We start from the raw sequence: 15,474 nt of genomic DNA on the forward strand, positions 1-15,474 counted from the left end.
TCACAGAGGGCTCTATTGAAATGAATGCTCCCTATCTCTATGGAAAATTTAAAGCTTCCTGTGTCTTTCAAATTTTGGGGATCTTGTCTAGAGATAATAACACTATAAGCAGCGTTCATGTTTAGAAAGCTTACGAACTCGTCCTCATCTCCTTTTTGTTTCTCTTCCAACCTTGAAAGGAGCGGTATCTTTGCAGTGACAAGTTCTTTAATTGTCTCTTTCTCCGGTTTAATTGTTGATTTGACTACTTCCTCTAGTTTTGGTTTATCATTAATTTCTAAGGGTTTTTCTTGAAGATCATCAGTATTCCCCTTATGTACCACTTGAGTTGGGTTCTCTGGGCTACTCAGCAGTTTACCCGATCAGAGCACGATTGCTTTCACTTGCTCCTTTCCCTCTCTTTGAGGATTATCTTTAGTGTTATTAGGGATACAAGTGCCAATTTTTCTCTTAATATCTCCCATCATGCTCTTTAATTGGCTCATCCAATCCTCAAGCATAGTCAATGTATTTTTTGAATTGGTGAATTCAGATTGCACATGTTTCACATCTGTCCTCATTCATTGCATTTCCCTTTCAATTTGATCCAAACGTGGACCACATATAATACGGTCATTTGGGTTGGCCCTTCCCTAAGACTTCTGTAAATAAGGAGATTAATAGTTAGTGTTTTTGACTTGATTAGAACTATTACGCGCTCTTTGATTTCCTCCACATATTAGATTCAGGTGATCTCTCCAACCGGGTTTATAAGTATTTGAACAAGGGTTTTCACTCGTATTCCCTATGTAATTCATATCCTCGTTAAGATTATTGATGTAATGGAAGAGTGGTTTGTCCCCCCATATATAGATGGTGCACTATTCGCATACTCTATACGCTTGATTCTGTCCACTAGCTACTGATATATGTCATCCTCTTGGACAGCTTTTACCGTGGATAGTCTCTGGTTATATGTGTCTCTTAGTTGGCCATTGTCAAGAGTTCATTTTCATATTTTCTATTAATTCATGTGCATCCTCATATATTCGGTTCATTAAAGCACCTCCTACAACTCCATCTAATCCGGATCTTGTGTGTACATCCAACCCATTGTAGAAAATTTACAATCGTAACCACTCGGGCAATCCGTGATCTAGGAATTTCTGAATCAGTGTCTTAAAATGCTCCCAAGGTTCATGAAAAATCTCTCTAATTGTTTGAACATGGAAATTTCCCTTCTTAGCTGGACCGTTTTGCTAATAGGAAAGAACTTTTGTAGGAACTTTCTTGCAAGTTCATCTCATGTTGTGATAGATCCTGATGCCTACGAATCTAACCAAAAAAAGGCATTATTAATTAATGAAAGGGGGAATAACCGAAGAGGAATAGTGCCATCAGTGACCCCATTGCATTTAAAGTATCACAAAGCTGGAGGAACCATTTTAGATGCTGATTCGAATCTGTTATCATCGTTCCTCAAAACTGTAAATTATTTAAATTGACAATTATTTTGGATCATTTGGATCATGTTGGATTGATCTCAAATTTATTGGCCGTGATGGCTGGCCTCGTTATACTCCCTTAAATCATATCCAGATTCGGTAGGGCATGTTCCTTCAAAGTACTTTCGTTACTCGCCATAAGAGTTGATAAGTGCTAAAAATAACATGTTCTAAACTTGTCCTTAATGTGTTTTTAGGTGATTATTAGAGGTTAAATTTTGAATTTTATGCTTCTAATCCTTTAAATTCATGTTTCTATACGTAGGAGAGCATTTAGGAGCAAAAAGAGTAAAAAGCGAGCGAAAATAAAAAAAATTGGAGCAAGTTTTAAGAGCCACACGAGATGGGCCATTCTACACAACCGTGTGAGCCACACGGGCTGCCACACGACCATGTGTCAGATTGTGAGGAAATCATGACTTGCACTCCAAACACATGAAAAAAATGCAATTTTTAGGTTTTTCAGGCATTCTAAGACCTATATATACCAAATATGAGAATAGAAGAGTAAGTCGTCATATAATATTTAAGAACACAACTCGAAAAACGCTATTGAAGCCGACTCTGAAGTAAATTTCCATCAAGATTGAAGATCTCCTTTTGATATCTTTGAAGTTTATTATGAGTTTCTTTATTAGATGAACCCTAGGATGGATTCTATCTTTTTATTTCTATTTTACACACTAAATAATTGGATCTTATTCTCAATTATGTTTGATGTGTTTAAATTAGAGGAGGAATAAATCCTGTTTAAGAGTAAATCTAGCATAATTGAGTGGAGTTGCATGCAATCCTAGAAATAGGACGACTTAAATTAACCAGATTAGAGTCAAATCTAATTGGGGGATCCATAGATCGAGTTAATGTGATAAAAGGGTTTTAATTAGAAAGAAATTTCAATTAATCAACCTATAGTCAGTTTCTCTTACTCTCGAAAGAAATATTAACATAATTTAGGGATTTTTGTGGATCAAGATACAAAGTGAAGAAATTGTTTAATTCAGATTGATAATGACAGATGAAATCTAGGTGGATTCTTTCCTGGGTATTGTTTCACTTCTTGGTTGTTAATCGTTTGTTTTCTTGATTTGTTCTTTGTGGTGTTATTTAGTTACTTTTAGTTTTAGTCAATCTCTCCAATTTGTCAGTTAAATAATAAAAAGACAATAATTACTAGTACTTTTAGTCTTCGTGGGAATGATATATGTGCTCACTCTAGCTATACTATTAATTGATATGTGCACTTGCCTTTTTCAAAATTTTAGTTGGTTTACGACTACAATCAAGTTTTTGGCACCATTTTCGGGGATTAAAATATTAGGAAAACTTTATTTTTATGAATTTATCCATTTTTTATTTTAATTTTATAATCAGCAGGCTCTTAAACGTCCTGTTCCTCGGACTATGTATGATAATGCTAAGCCTACTCTGATTGGGGTTGAATCGAGTATTGTCAGATCGACAGTTAATGCAAATAATTTTGAGATCAATCCGAACACAATTTAGATGGTGGAACCAAATGTTCAATTTGATGGGCCAAAAGATGAAGATTCGAATGTTCATTTGGTGAACTTTCTAAAGATTTGCGACAGTTTCAAGATTAATGGTATTACTGATGATGGCATACGCTTACGGTTGTTCCCATTCTCTTTAAGGAGTAAGGCAAAACAATGGTTAAATTCATTGCCATGAGTTTCTATCCCAGCTTAGGCTTAAATGACAAAGAAGTTTTTGTTAAAATATTTTCCACCGGAAAAACAAATAAGTTGAGGAACGACATCTCTTCTTTTGTTCAGTTTGATATTGAGACACTTTATGATACATGGGAGAGATTTAAAGGTTTTTTGAGAAGGTGTCCTCATCATGGACTACCTTTGTGGCTCCAAGTACAAATTTTTTACAATGTTTTGAATCACTTGATTAGATAGATGATTGATGCAGTAGTTGCCAGAACATTGAATAATAAAACACCTAAGGCAACTCAAGAATTTATTGGGGAGATGGCACTGAATAACTATCAGTGGAAAGTTACAGGAGTAGAACATATCAAGGTAGCCAAAGGTTTTGATATTTATGCAGTTTGTACGTTGGCAAATCAGGTTGAAGCTCTTGGTAAGAACATTGATGGTTTAAATTTTTCTAAGCAACTGAATCTGGTGATGCAATGTGATGCGAATGGAATGGGGATGATTAATTCTGAATATTCACCCTTCAAGTCTAACATGAAGCATGAGCAAGTCGACTTTATGCGTAATAATTCAAGATCTCAAAATAACCTCTATAGCAGTAACTATAATGTAGGTTTGAGGAATCATCCATTTCTCTTGGGGGGTCAAGGAAATCAAAGGCCACAACCCTTCTGGGTTTTTAGCAACCTTATCAGCAAGATAATAAACCGAACCTTAAGGACATGTCGGCTAAATTTATTTCGGTGTCAGAAACTCAATTTCAAAACATTGAGTCAACTTTGAAAAATTAGCAAGCAACAATTCATGGGCTTGAAAATAAAATTGGATAGCTTGCCAAAATTCTTTCGGAAAAACCACAAGGTAGCTTACCTAGCAACACTGAAACTAACCCAAAGGAGCAAATCCACATGGAAGGGTTAGTCGAGCCTGAAAAGAAGTCGGAGCTAGAAGCTATTGTGAAAAGTGTTGAAGTTGAGAAAGGTAAGTAAAAGCATAAGCCGATAATTAGAGAATACAAATCTCGAATTCCATATCTAATAGCATTGAAGAGAGACCACATAAAAGAACAATATGATAAATTTCTTGAACTCTTAAAAGAATTGCACATTAACTTACCGTTTTTTAAAGCCCTTTCATAGATGCCAAAGTATGTACAATTTTTAAAAGAGTTGTTAACAAATAAAAAGAAGTTAGATGACTTGTTGACTGTGGAGCTCAATGCAATTTGCTCGACCATTCTCCGAAACAAACTACCCAACAAATTTAAAGATCTAAGGAGTTTTACTATTCATTGTCTCATTGGTAGTTTAAATGTTGAAAATAATTTGGTTGATTTAGGGGCTAATATAAATGTCATGCCTTATAAGATGTTCAATTAGCAGATAAATCAATTAGATATCCTAGGGGTATTATTGAGGATATACTTGTGAAAGTCGATAAATTTATATTCCCTATTAATTTTGTTGTATTGGACATGGATGAGGATATTGAGGTACCTATGATCTTAGGTCGACCCTTTTTAGCCACTGCTAGAATTGTTATTGATGTGGGTACTGGTGCACTTGTGCTTCATGTAGGTGATGAAAAGATTACTCTTTAAGCATGTGATTTTGTGAGAGTCCCTAGTGAACAAGATGATACTAATTTTTATGTTAATGTTAGTAATCATGTGGCTCAGTGTTCTTTGCAGGAAATCCCTCATTAAAACATGTTAGAGCCATATTTTATTCAAAGTGATAGAACTCGAAGGACAAGTGAAGTGCGAATGGTGCAGCTTGATGAACTAGATGAATGACGAACAAAGGTTGATGAGAAACTGAGAAAGCAAAAGGAAGTGACAACATAACACCATGATGTGAGAATGAACCAATTCAAAGTTGGGGACAAAGTGCTGTTAGATAAATTGGATCCATGAATTTTTCCGTCAAAGTTTATGTCAAGAGGGTCCAACCTATGTCTAGTAAAAATCATATTTCCATACAGAACCATTAAGGTAACACACTCTGTTTACGACACATTCAAGGTAAACAGTCATCATCTCAAACTTTTTTTTGTGGTAATACTGATAACGAGAGAGAAGAGTTTTAGCTCCAATATCTACCTTAATCGTGAGCTTAAAAAGGGAAGTTGAGCTTTGACTCTCAATAAGTGCTTATCGGAAGGCAACCCGAGTGTTTTTATTTTTATTTATTTATTTTACTTTCATTTTAATCTTTTTAAAAAATAAAAAATAAAAAATATATTTTTAAAACAATATTTTAAAAAAAGTGGTCCACATGGTTTGGGGTAATCCACACGTCTCCAGTAACTACACGGCCTGGACACACCGGCAAGTCTAAGGCAGTGTGGTTACTGGAGCTAATTTTTTTCAATTTTAATTTGACCCACATAGGCATAGAAAGTTACACAGGCTGGAGACATGGATGTGTGAGACACATAGCCTATCACATGGGCCATGTTGTAGACCGTGTGGCCCACATGGGCTCACACACGGACGTGGGAAAAGCGAAAGAGCATCACATATGGTTTCACACATAGCCTGGACACACGGGCATGTCTTATGACGTGTGGTTACTAGGCTTATTTGTACCTATTTTTTATCACACACAGTCTTGGTGATTCCACACGGCCTAGCCACACAGCCGTGTGGCGCACAGACCTAACCACACAGCCATGTGGCTCACATGGCCTAGCACATAGCCATATATTTTTTTCCTTTTTAAAGCTAATTTTTTTCTTTTATTTCCTTCCTACCCCAACCAAATTGATTTCGTTTAGTTTTATATTTTTTTGTTTTTGTTTTTGTTTTTGGTTTTTTTATTTTATTTTTTATTTTATTATGTTGTATTTTTATTATTTTATTGGCTATTTTTCTATTTTGTTATCTCTTTATCTTCTTATTCATTTTGTCTATTTTTTTATTAGTTTGCTCAGAAACATGAAGTTCATTTAGAATCTCTCACAATTCCAGTTTTTAATATTCCGAGGAATTCATCCAAATTCAGGACAGTTTCAATTCACTTCCTCTCTTATGATATTATGCTTCTTCTATTATTATATTTGTTTGTACATTAAGGATAATGTACATCTTAAGTGTGGGAGGTTGTTTGTATATTTGTGATAAAATCCTAAATTATTTGTTATGTTTAAGTAATTTTTTCATACCCTCCATTAGAGTGAATTCCTTTTAATTTGGAGTTTTTATTGATTCGGTTTTGGAATAATTTGTGGATTTTTGTGCATTATGGGATTTATAGTTTAAGACACAAGAGAGTCAAACATAATAAGCTGTTTTTTAAAAAATTAAAATTTTAGGTTGTCTCTCTGAACTGAAGAATTATATTGAAATTTTGAATTTATAGGTTTGACATCAAAACCATAATTTTTTGTGAGTTTTTGAGCCTATAGAGTATAAATATTTCGTGCTTATTTTATTTTTGGTTGTGAGTATGTCAACTTGATTTATTATTCTAGAACTTGCTTCGGTTATGCATATTGATTCCACATTATTGATTTGATATACTAATATGATAGATGAACTTAGGATTTAACCCATTTAACTTGTAAAAAGCTTACCTATTGAATTAACCCCTAGTAAACCCCGTTAATCCTAACACATTTTTTTAACCCGATAATGTTAACCCATAATCTAGATCTATGTTGTAAAATTATCCTTTTTACTGACTCTCTTTTTGTCGAGATTTGATTTGGTTTGTTGTCTAACTATGTTTTATTTTTTGAATTGCTGAATTTTTTTTCTCAAAAGAAAAAAGAAAAAAATTTGAAAAAAAAACCAAAAGAAAAGAAAAAACTTAAAAAAGAGAAAAATAAAATTTGATTGAGCTTGAACAATTAGTTTCATATTTTGTTGAAAAGCTTGTTTCCATTTGTGAGTATTCTTGTTGAAGTAGTTCAGCAACTGATTGTTTTTCTAGTTTGATAACTTATCAACTTGATCTTGATTGTAACAAAATTTTCTAGTCTTTTACCTACCCTTAACCTAAGCCTCATTACAACCTTTTCAACACCTTTTTATTGGTGTGTCATCTCATTTTATAGTGGTGGAGATTTGATTTTCATGCAAGCATATGGTAATGACATTTCTCGTTTGACTGTTGAGTACATATTTCATGAACCTTAAACACTTTGAGTGCTTGAGTGAATCTTAGTGAGGATGTCAATTCTTATTAATTTTTAATTTAAGGTAATTATTTAGATAAGGGGAGATACATGTGTTTTGTGCACTAAAAATATAGGCTTGAATCTTTAGTGTCCTTTTGGTTGAATTTTCAATGCATGATTGTTTACAAATTATCTTGAAACATTATTGATGAAAATGACAAATTGAGAAAAGTTACATTCAATGTAGGTTGAGGATTTTGCTTGAGGACAAGCAAACGCTTAAATGTGGGGATATTTGATAAGTGTTAAAAGTAACATGTTTCAACCACATTCTTAATGCTTTTTGGGTGATTATTCGAGGTTATATTATGAATTTTATGCTCCTACACCTTTAAATTCATGTTTCTATACTTAGGAGAGCATTTGGGAGCAAAAGGAGCGAAAAACAAGCAAAAATCAAAAATTTAGAGCAAGTTTCAAGAGCCATACGGGCTGGGCCATTCCACATGGCCGTGTGAGCTACACGGGCTGCCACATTGCCATGTGCCAGACCGTGTGGAAATAGCAATTTGCACTCCAAACACGTAGAAAAACATAATTTTTAGGTTTTTCGGGCATTGTAAGACCTATATATACAAAATATGAGAATAGAGGAGTAAGCTGTCATAGGATAATGAAGAAAACAACTAAAAAAATACCATTGAAGCTGAATTTGAAGCAGATTTCCATCAAGTTTGAAGACCTCCTTTTGATTTCTTTGAAGTTTATTATGAGTTTCTTTCTTTATTGTGGTTATACTGTCTTGGAGATGTTTTTATTTGGGATTATAAACTAATTTTCTAAATACCTAGGGAGATGAAACCTAGGATAGATTCTATCTTTTGTTTTTTTTACACAATAAATACTTGGATCTTGTTCTCAGTTATGTGTGCTTAATTCTTAGTTTAATATTTCTAAACTATTAGTCCATGTTTGATGTGCTTAAATCAGAGGAGGAATAGATCCTGTTTAAGAGTAGCTCTAGCATAATTGAGTGGAGTTACATGCAATCCTAGAAATAGGAGGACATAAATCTACCGGATTACAATCAAATCTAATAGGGGGATCCATATATCGAGTTAAAGCAAAAATAGGGGTTTTAATTAGAAAGAAATTTCAAGTAATCAACCTAGAGTCAGTTGCTCTTACTCACGAAAGAGATATTAGCATAATTTAGGGATTTCTATGTATCAAGATACTAAGTGAAGAAATTGTTTAATTCAAATTAATAAGGACAAATGAAATCTAGGTGGATTCTTTCTTGGGTATTGTTTCATTTCTTGGTTGTTAATCATTTGTTTTCCTGATTTGTTCTTTGTCGTGTTATTTAGTTAATTAATATAGTTACTTTTAGTTTTAGCCAATCTCTCCAATTTGTCGGTTAAATAATAAAAATACAAAAATTACTAGTACTTTTAGTCTTCGTGGGAATGATATATGTGCTCACTGTAGCTATACAATTAATTGATAGGTGCACTTGCTTTTGTAAAATTTTTAGTTGGTTTACGACTGCAATCAAGATTACTTGTGGGTAGTTCTGGTGGTAGTGGTGGGTCTTCTAGGTTGTTATTGTTAGCTTCGTCAAATAGTGGATTCTCGCGTGGTGGTAAATTACCTCCAGCAGGTAGATGATTCTACATTGGTTGTTGTTGCTGTTGCTGTTGCTGTTGTTGTTGATGGTTCCTTCGGATTATTATTTTTGGACACCTGACTGGCTCTATAGGTGTTCCCTTACTACGAGTCATACACTAAACCCAAAGAGAAAATTTTAGTAGGAAATAAGAAAATAAAATCATAGCTATAATCTAAAAATTTCTTAATTATTCTATTAACATGCAAAAATTAAAATTAAATCAGTGACGTTGCCTCCCCAACAATGGCGCGAACAACTTGATCGCCTCCGGGCGTACCAACACCCAAAGTAGAAATTTTGCACAAAATATATGAAAAGGCGGTATCTACAAGTATACGGGTCAGATTGTAATATAGTTACAACGGAGTAGATGAGTACTCCGAGGATCGTACTTAAGGGAGACGAGCACTAAATTATTTTAACCTAAGTAGAAATAAATCTAACTAATACTTTAAATGAATTATATTACGATGAAATAAAATGAAAGGTTTTTGTAATCTATGCTAATAATAAAAGAAAGAAAATAAATAAATAACGAGAAATCAAATAATAGAATATATCAAATCTGGGCATTCGCTTCGGTAATCATAACTAACTATTGCTTCGGGTTTTCTTATTCAATCAACTAGTCGATAGCAGGATCTTCCAATCCTCCACTAAAATAACGAGTCGGTAAGAACTACTTATCTCTTAACCTCACAATCCAAACCGATTCAAGGTTAAGGTGTTCACCGATAGTCCATACCAAATTTGGGTTAATTCACACCTTAATAACTTCATAGAGTTGTCAGGCCTAGGGTTTAGGTTCCTCCTGTGACAGCCCTAACCCGTATCCATCGCCAGATTAGGATTACAGAGCATTACCATGCAAACAGAACATTCAAACTTACATTTCATACATTATCCTAAACACAATATAAAATAGACATTCACATACATATTGTCTCTAAATCTAGCCCTCGAGGCACTGAAACTACATTAGAAATGATTTAGGACTTAATCAGAAAATTTGGAAAGTATAAGAAAAAGTTACAAAAATTGGATTACAGGGGTCACATGGTCATATGGCCAGGACGTGTGCCTTACACGGTTTAGAGACACGCGCATGTCTCAGGTCGTGTAACAATCAAACTAGGGACACACGACCGTGTCCCAGCCCGTGTCTTTATGGTCGTGTCCCAGCCCGTGTCCTTACCCGTGTAACTCATTGAGTAGGGTCACATGGCCGTGTCACATGTCTGTGTGCCAGGCCGTGCAACTCTCAAAATTGACTCACACGCCCTTATGCTAGGCCATCTGCTAGGTCGTGTAACTGACTCATTTGCATGCAAATGAACCTGCAAGGGACACACGGGCGTATTTCCAGACCATGGCCATGTGTCAAACACGAATGAGTCACACGCCCGTGTCTCAGGCCGTGTGGACATAAATTTGCCTAAAATCAAGCCATTTTCAACATCATAACATACATAAACCTATAGGCCTTTTGTGCACATAATCAAGGCATTAAAACACAGCCCAAACCATTCAATGAAGCATCACTATAAATCACAAATTATTTACCGGACTCAGGCTGAGCCAACACAGGTGCCTTGGTTAACAAAGCTTTCAGTTGATTAAAACTTTGCTGACATTTCTTAGACCATTCGAACTTAACATCTTTTTGAAACAGTTTTGTCAGCGGCGTAGCAATCATCGAAAATCCCTTAACAAATCTTCGATACTATCTGGATAAGCCAAGAAAAATTATAACTTAAGATACATTTCTTGAAGGTTTCTTGTCCACCACAGCTGAGATTTTATTCGAATCAACTTGAATATCGTCTGCTGACACTACATGTCCCAAAAATCTGACTTCTTGGAGCTAAAATTCACATTTGCTAAACTTAGCGAATAGATGTTTTTGCGTAAAGTTTGCAAATCAATTCTCAAATGTTGAGCATGTTCTGCCTCATCTCGTGAATAGATCAAAATATCATCAATGAATACAACAACAAATCTGTCTAAATACGGTTTGAATATTTTGTTTATCAAGTCCAAAAACACAGTAGGTGCATTAGTTAAACCAAATTACATCACAAGAAACTCATAATGTCAATACTTGGTTCTGAACACAGTTTTTGGCACATCAGAATCTTTAACCCGCAGCTGATAATAACCAAAACGAAGATTAATCTTTGAAAATAACATCGCACCTTTCAACTAGTCAAACAAATTGTTGATACGTGGCAATAGATACCCGTCCTTTTTCTTAACAAATAACACAAGAGCACCCCAAGGAGAAAAGCTAGGTTGAGCAAATCCTCTATCTGTCAACTCTTGCTACTGTGCTTTCAACTCTTTTAACTCTATAGGTGCCATTCTATATGGAGCTATCGATATCGAAGATGTTCCTGGCACTAACTCAATAGAAAACTCAACCTCTCTAACTAGCGGTAACCCTAGTAATTTCTCTGGGAAAACATCAGTATACTCTTTGACTATTGGTACTTGCTCAATTTTTTACTCAGTTTCGAATCAAGAATGTAGGCTAAATAAGCTTTGCATCCCTTTCCAATCAATCTTTGAGCCAACATTGTCAAAACTACATTTGATATACAATCGACCCTATCTACCCTAACACAAGAAAATTCTCCATTCGGACCTTTCAAACTAACTTGCTTCCTTCGGCAACTCACATTGCATCATGCTCAGATAACCAATCCATTCCCAGAATGATATCAAAATCATCAAAAGGTAACAACATCAAATTAGCGGAAAAATCATAACCCCTAACTTTTAGTGGACATACTTTACATATCTGGTTAATTAAAACAGACTAACCCAGTGGATCTGTAACTTTGACATTATATTTAGTGAATTCAACAGATAATTTCTTTTTGTCTACTAATGTAGTACATATATACGAGTGAGTTGATCCAGGATCAATCAATGCATATACATTAATATCAAAGAGAGAAAAATTACTTGCAATAACATCTGGGGCAGTAGCTTCCTCACGAGCTCTGATTGCATAGGCTCTTGTTGGTGTTCTTACTTCTAACCGTTAATTCATCTCGATATTCTTTCCTTGACCAGGAGTATTATTCCTGGCATTTCTAGATCGTCTACCTCTTTGAGAAGTTGCTTCAGGCTTATTTGATTGGTTACCGAAATCATTTTTCTTCTTCAGACAAACACGAAGAAAATGGTTAGTGGACCCACAACAGAAACAAGTTCTCGACTTGATCGATACTCGCCAAAATGCCTTTTATTGCATTCATCACAAACAGGGACGGTTCTCTCAAGATTTCGTACAATTCCAACATTTCATGCATATCATAAACACAATATAAAAAAATCATTCACATACATATTGTCCCTAAATCGAGCCCACGAGGCTCTAAAACTACATTAGAAATGACTCAGGACTTAATTAGAAACATTTAGAAAGTATAAGAAAAAGTTACAAAAATTTGATTACAGGGGTCACACAACCATGTCGCCATGTCATGTGCCTTACACAGTTTAGAGACACACCCGTGTTTCAATTTGTGTAACAATCGAACTAGGGACCCACGACCATGTCCCAACTCGTGTCCTTACCTGTGTAACTTACTAAGTAGAGTCACAGAGCTGTATTACATGCCCTGTGCTAGGTCGTGTGCTAGGCCATGTAACTGACTGAATTGCATGCAAAAAACCTATAGGGGACACATGGCTGTGTCTCCACGCCTTTTGTCACACACGGCTGAGTCACACGCCCGTGTCTCAGGCCATTTGGACATTAATTTTCCCAAAACTAAAACCTATAAGCCTTTTCTACACATAGTCAAGGCATCAAAACATACCTAAAGTTTTCATATATTTTCCATTCTACAAGCAATTCACACCTAACCAATCTAATCATTTAAACATACTTTCAATGAGCATAAACATCATTCACCACTACACAAACATACCCTTTTAATGTCCTAAATCAACCAACCAATGTGCTATTCATAGACACCACAAGTATGTCAAAACATCAACAACTAAAATATGTCAACATTGATTCATTCCTTGCATAGCAACTTAATTCAATCATAAACCAAAACATACCACAAGTGTTCACTTTCATACCATTCTAATTATACCAAAAAGAAACCTATTTACAAGCATGATAAAATACCTAATGACATAGCTTAGTATAGTATCAAATTGTACCAAAACAACGTATTTAGCCACATATACCACATATACCACTACCCTAAGAGATACAAAAACTACCAACATCGATGGATAGTGTGAGCCGGATGATTTATCCTTCCAAGTGTCAGCAACAAAACTCTAAAAAGTAGTCCACAAGAACCGGTAAGTTTACATAACTTAGTAAGATCATAGTATTACTCACAATCTAAGACAATTAGAAACAATTCATATACTATTAGATTTTAGGCCTAATAGAGTATAACAACGCACGTAAATGTGTTCAGGGTATCGAACTGCGAAAAGGGGCACATATGTGCAAATAGGGGTACCAAAGTACAATCATGAGCATGTATGTGCAAACATAGGTACCGAAGTACAATTAGCCACCAACTAGATATCAATATTTAACTAAGAAATAATCATATAAAAGTACAATTAGAAATTCATTTATATAATGAAAGACTATGAACATACGTAATATTCAATTCTAAACAACTCGCAAGGGCTAGTCCGCTATTTTTTCTTTTTCCTTGGTTATCGTCTTTCTTATCCAAATTTTTATCTATGTAATAATTAAATAAAATACATTAATTTCATACATATTCCAGATTTCATATAACATACACAACTCTTAACTTCTTATTATTTACACAGTTTCCTAAACTTTACACTTTTTACAATTTAGTCCTCTCACCCAAAAATCCTCAAAATGACTATTTCCTTGAAATCAAGTTACAACCAAATATTATAAGCCATTTAACAGTCCCTATTGTACATAAAAATTCACTATTAAACCTTGATATTTTGACATTTTAACAATTTAATCCTTAAATGAAAATCTAACAAAAATTACTTCAAAATTCAACCAAATACAACAACCAAAGCTTCAATCATAAAAAAACTTTCACGATTCATCAATGGCAACTTCCAAAATTTTTAGAAAATTCAAAAACAAAGGTACGGGTTAGCTGGACTTTGTTGTAACAAAATCAAGAACATAAAAATCATTAAAAATTGGTTTGAATTTACTTACATGCAATGAGTCAATTTGACCAAATGTCTTAGCTCCTTTCTAGGGTAAATTTTGATGGAGATGAGATGAATTGAAGAAGATGGACATGTTTTCTCATGTTATTTTTAGTTTTTAACTACTAATTTACCTTTTTGCCCTTTAAAAATTATCACAATTTGAATAATACCAAATCCATGTACACCCACTATTAACATATATGGTATAATTACCAATCAAACCTATTAACATTCACTTATAAAGTTATTTCACTCCCTTAAAATTAGTACTCAACTTTTTCACTTTTATGATTTACTCCTTTTACTAAATTAAGCATTTAAATATTAAAATTTCTTAATGAAATTTTAATACGACACTAATAAAATCTCATAGAAATTAAATAAATAGTAAAATAATAATTTTACTCATCAGCATTGTGGTCCCGAAACAACTGTTTTGATATCACTAAAAAACAGGTTGTTACACTTCTTTTCCTGAAAAGTTAATCTATTAAGAAAACCCTAGAAAATAGTAATTAATCATACCTCCACTCGTTAATCCTCCATAGGAGGATTAGTTCCTCATGGATCTCATAAACAATATAAACATTTCTCACAATTTCTCTTCAGTTTCCTACTTTGCTTTCCTCTTTACTTAATTCCATTCATAACCCATCATCACAGAAATTGGACATATTACCCTTTTCCTATTGGTCATGGTTGGATACTTATCCTTTAACATAACTGAAAACGTTCTTTCTAAAGCAACCAAAATTATCTATCAAGAAATCAACCTAGCTTGGGATGTTCACAAAGTCCTTGAAAAGCTTCACAAGATATTAACTACTATTAAAGTTGTGCTTTTAGATGCTAAACTAAAACAGGCTCATGATAATTAGCTCTGAGTTTGGCTACAAGAGTTGAAGGATGCTTGTTACAATGCAAAAGATGTACTGGATGAGTTTGAAATTCAAGCATTGAGAAAGCAGCTTCTAAAACTATTGAAAACTGGCCAACCATGCTACTGTGATATTTTTGGTTGAAGTGCATGTAGTTTGTAAAAATGCTACAGCACATATGCTTGTTATAACAACAAGGTTTTTGTTTAGTTTCATTGTAATTAAACTAGTTGAAAATGAACAAGGTTGATGACAACTTGATATGTTTAGGTAACTGAATGACTAGTTTAGGTAGCTTATTTAGGAGTATAAGCAATGTTTTACAGCTCTTTTAATCAAATGAGTGTGATTGTCTATAAAAAGGTAGGTATTACTACAATGAAATTTAATGAAAATTTGTTTTTCATTCTTTGTAATATGTTGGTGAGCAA

General features: G+C 34.1%; 1 non-coding gene across 1 annotated transcript; it reads right to left on the reverse strand.

Annotated features, from left to right (window-relative positions):
* Positions 1-3,247: 3,247 nt before the first annotated feature.
* On the reverse strand, positions 3,248-3,354 carry LOC128039319 (small nucleolar RNA R71). Its single transcript, XR_008193823.1, has one exon. It is a non-coding gene; the product is annotated as a small nucleolar RNA R71 (small nucleolar RNA).
* Between the last annotated feature and the right edge of the window lie 12,120 nt (positions 3,355-15,474).

The sequence above is a fragment of the Gossypium raimondii genome, chromosome 2, assembly GCF_025698545.1.
Source record: "Gossypium raimondii isolate GPD5lz chromosome 2, ASM2569854v1, whole genome shotgun sequence".
Taxonomy (NCBI): Eukaryota; Viridiplantae; Streptophyta; class Magnoliopsida; order Malvales; family Malvaceae; genus Gossypium; species Gossypium raimondii.